Genomic DNA, 5,145 nt, shown 5'->3' on the forward strand with positions numbered 1-5,145 from the left:
GACATCGAAAAATACCTACGGCTTAAGATACGCTTCCGTTATCGTAACGCGAACGAAGATTCATCGATGCGGGTTCGTAGATCGCGACTGTCCCAGAAACGAGCTCAGCTCGGGATCCGCACGATGTCCTGGCACAATCCAGAGCCGCCTGGTTCAGATTGTTCAAATGCAAAAGGGCGAGTAATCAACGGGACGACGTCCAGATCGATCGAGGTAAAAGTACAAACTGTTGACTTATCCTAAATTTAATCCAGACCAATAGTTAACCTAACACATATTCCAGTGGTAGACACTTAAACTTGATTCAAACTATAGTGGTTAACGAGCCTAAACTTATCTTGGATCAATGATTGACTCTCCTAGACTTAACTCAAATCAGTAATCGATACACCTAAACTGAACCCTGATCAGTAGTTGACACTCCTAGCTTAACGTAGACTAATAAGTGATACTTCCAGACCTAACCCAGACTAGTAGATGTCACACCCAGACTTAACCCGGGGCGATAGACACTCCCAGACCTAACCTAAACTAATAAGGTAGGTAACATTCCCAGATATAACCTAAACTAATAAGGTAGGTAACATTCCCAGACATAACCTAAACTAATAAGGTAGGTAACATTCCCAGACATAACCTAAACTAATAAGGTAGGTAACATTCCAAGACATAACCCCAGATCAGTAGTTGACTCTTCCAAACTTAACGCTGACCTATATATTATTATACAATCTGACACTTATCCTCGATAACTTTTCGTAACTTTTTCAAAATTATTTTCCAATCCAATTACCATTCTTTCTATTTCTTGTAATATGTTTCATCCATAAGAATAATTTCATTATAAAAATTGCTACTCTATTCGACAGCTTTCTAATAAGTAAATAAAAATAATTTCGTTATAAAAATTGCTACTCCATTCAACAACTTTCTAATAAGTGAATAAAAATAATTTCGTTATAAAAATTGCTACTCTGTTCAACAGCATTCTAATAAATAAATCAATTTACTTTGGCAATAACTATTTATTTTCTTCAGCGATGACGTTTATTTACTATAGCAATATTTAAAACGAAATTATTTTTATTCACTTATCAGAGAGCTGTTGAATGGAGTAGCGATTTTTTATAATGTCGCGTAAAAATTTGCACACGGGCTATTTACAGCCACGTGACAGCCCTGACACGATCCATCGGGTCTCGACGAGGACGACGACGACAACGACCGAGCTAATGTCCGTAAGTAAGTTTAACGCTTTCTCTCGTGGAAACGGAATAACGTGGAACACGGTACCTCCATTACCGATCCAACGCGGCTTCCAATTCCTGGTTTCACGGGCGTGTCGCGGTACCAAGGGGATATCTCGGCTCGATCGCTGCCTGATCTCGTCAAGACGTCTTATCCCCGGTTCTGAAATATGTCTCCGAGTGTCTAATTGCTCAGCCACCGTGGAAACCATTCGGATCGTTTAGTGTCTCTTGAAATGCCTAGTTAGCATTAATCGCGCCGCGTGTTTACACGACTAATGTCGCCGCCATTGCGCGGTGTTTCGATTAAACGCTCACGTACTTCGTTAATCTTGAAAATTGTTTCCCTCGGAAGCGAAGCTTCCGTACGTGTTGCGCGGATCGCGACGATGTACGCGTCGCGCGGCAACTTAAGCTCGCGCGACTAACGGATAAATTATTGTCGAGTCCTTTGTACGACGAATCTGACTGCCCGAGGCTACATCAAGAAACGATGAATCGATCAATGTTGTGTACATGGCTTCGAGAAGCTATGAAAGTTGCACATCTGTTATCATGTTCTATTCGATGGAGGACAAGTTCAATTGGCTGTGATTCAAGGTTATCTTAAGATCAAACAATGTCATACAAGATTAAAAAGCGTTCGGGGAACAGTCATTCAAGGTCAAACAATGTCAAACAACGATCGTCAAACGTCAAACAATGTCAAATTGGACAGTCGAATATCTCAAACACTTCGTTTTCGGGATAAATGTACCTTGATGCGTCGCAAAAACCAAAGGAATGAATATTTTGATCAAAAATTATTTAAGAGAGACAACACTCGGGCGTTGTGTTATTTTTTTTATATTTATTTATTATTGTGTCGTTTTGAAAATGATGAAGATCCAATGGCGTCGCAAGGAACGTTGAGAAACACGATGGTGAAATCAAAGAACGTTCGAGGAATAGTCATTCAATGTCAAACAATGTCAAACAACGATCGTCAAACGTCAAACAACGTCAAATTGGACAGTCGAATATCTCAAACACTTCGTTTTCGGGATAAATGTACTTTGATGCGTCGCAAAAACCAAAGGAATGAATATTTCGATCAAAAATTATTTAAGAGAGACAACACTCGGGCGTTGTGTTATTTTTTTTATATTTATTTATTATTGTGTCGTTTTGAAAATGACGAAGATACAATGACGTCGCAAGACACGCCTGAGAAACATGAGAAACACGATGGTGAAATCAAAGAACCTTCGAGGAATAGTCATTCAATGTCAAACAATGTCAAACAACGATCGTCAAACGTCAAACAACGTCAAATTGGACAGTCGAATATCTCAAACACTTCGTTTTCGGGATAAATGTACTTTGATGCGTCGCAAAAACCAAAGGAATGAATATTTCGATCAAAAATTATTTAAGAGAGACAACACTCGGGCGTTGTGTTATTTTTTTTATATTTATTTATTATTGTGTCGTTTTGAAAATGACGAAGATACAATGACGTCGCAAGACACGCCTGAGAAACATGAGAAACATGATGGTGAAATCAAAGAACCTTCGAGGAATAGTCATTCAATGTCAAACAATGTCAAACAACGATCGTCAAACGTCAAACAATGTCAAATTGGACAGCCGAATATCTCAAACACTTCGTTTTCGGGATAAATGTACCCTGATACGTCACAAAAACCAAACGAAAATTTTGATCAAAAATTATTTAAGAGTGAAAACACTTGCTCGAATCGTTTTGTTATTTTTTTATATTTATTTATTATCGTGTCGTTTCGAAAATGACGAAGATCCAATGGCGTCGCAAGGAACACCTGAGAAACACGATGGTGAATTCAAATTTTGATCGAGATACACGATTGTGTACACGCTGAACATTTTTCGGTATGCATCTCATCCGATTGGCTCCTTTCCAGAGATTTCCCGGCGGAGATGTTTATCGTCGATTGACGAAATTCTCGTCCTCGCGTAGGAAGAATCACGGAGCGGTGTTTTCGTGACAGTTAATCGATGTGGCGAACACGCGCGAATTTTTGGTCATTCGAAACATAGTGATTCAACTGGCGCGAAGTAACCGTGTTAAATCATCGTCGAATCGAACCGATTGATCAATTACCGATGACGTTTATACAATCAACGTCATTGACAGTATTTGGAGTATAATTATAATAAATATTGTAAATGCATTGCTGTAAATCAAACGTAAGTAGTATTAGTTCCTAGAATCACAAATTTATCGATAATTCGTAAAAATGTTCAACCGAACTGTTTCGTCGAAAATTTATCGTTTCTATTCTTTATTCTCGAGAAATTCACCAATATTTATGTTACATTATATCAAGCTATCGATATCGTGCAACTCGCAAATATAAGAACCGTTTACTTATAATTAGTGCGATTTGCACAATTCCAAATAATTTTTACTCCGAGCACAGAATCGACCATGTAAAATTTACGAATAAGAGGATAAAAGATTCAAGCGAATATCGTGGTTTAATGTACAAGGAGTAACCGTATTATTAAACGGAAGTTTCTTTGAAAACGTGGCTCTAAAATTTTTCCAACGCGCGCAGACATTCGACCGAGAGAGTTATTTCAGGATTTGTTGTAACGTGCACCGACATCGATTTTGTCGATTGTTTCCAGCAGTGAATAGGAAAGCTTCGTTCAACTGATACTTTGATTCTCAGTCGGGAACTACTCAAACTTTTGTTCGCAAATAAAACCATACAAAACCCGTTTCCCGCTTACGATGTCTGAATGTTCGTCAAAGGGCGAAAAAACTAACGGAACCGAGTAAATGAAAATTGTTTGTAACTCGATTAGTCGGCGGAATAATAGAGGCACGGAGGCGACTATAATTGGTCGAATTCTCATCGGAATACCATCGTGATTGCACTTATCGCGTCCCGTGGATATTTTTCGTCACTTCAACCATCAACCTAAATTCTCCCATCGAAGTTTGAAATATTCGAGTGAACGTTCCGGATGCGTTCCCAAACTTCAAGAGTGTGCCCGATATAACGATGAAACTATGTCCAAAGATGTTACTTTTTAAATTCGTGAACCGGTTGCAGTGTACGAAGTATACGAAGTGGTTTTCTCGATTAAAAACACAAGCTCTAAAAATACATCTCCTAAATAAATAAGCAGCTAATCTTCTGTAGCTGTACACTTGAGACATTCACCAAGGAAGAAATTAAGGTCAAATTTCTCATCGTACAATCGCATTTCAACTTGTCTGGCCATACACACGCATACCTACCTGTCTGACCATACATTAATAATTGTCTGACTATACCCCGTCTATGACCAGACAAATAGCATAACCCCGTCCATGATCAGACAAGTGATATTGCCCCGTACATGGTCAGACAAATAGTATTGTTCCGTCTATATCCAGACAAGTAGTATTACCCTGTCTATGGTCGGAAAAGTAGTATGGCCCCCGTCTATGGTCAAACAAGTAGTATACGTGTCTAACCATACACACGCATGCCTACCTATCTGACCATATATTAATAATTGTCTGACTATACCCCGTCTATGGTCAGACAAGTGGTATAACCCCGTCCATGGTCAAACAAGTAGTATTGCCTCGTATACAGTCAGACAAGTAGTATAACCCTCGTCCATGGTCAGATAAGTAGTATTACCTCTGTCTATAGTCAGACAAGTAGCCTGGCCCGCCCATTGTCAGACGAGTAGTATTACCCCCTATGTGGTCGGACAAGTAGTATGACCACTGTTCATGGTCAAACAAGTATAATAGTTTACTTGTAGTACTTTACTAACTCTTTTTTTAAGTATCGATGTTCCAACAAGAATGGTGTATCGTTTCAAGTAATTGCGAATAAATATTTAAAATAAAAATATATAACCGTCGAATTTT

Source organism: Ptiloglossa arizonensis, chromosome 1 (assembly GCF_051014685.1).
Source record: "Ptiloglossa arizonensis isolate GNS036 chromosome 1, iyPtiAriz1_principal, whole genome shotgun sequence".
Taxonomy (NCBI): Eukaryota; Metazoa; Arthropoda; class Insecta; order Hymenoptera; family Colletidae; genus Ptiloglossa; species Ptiloglossa arizonensis.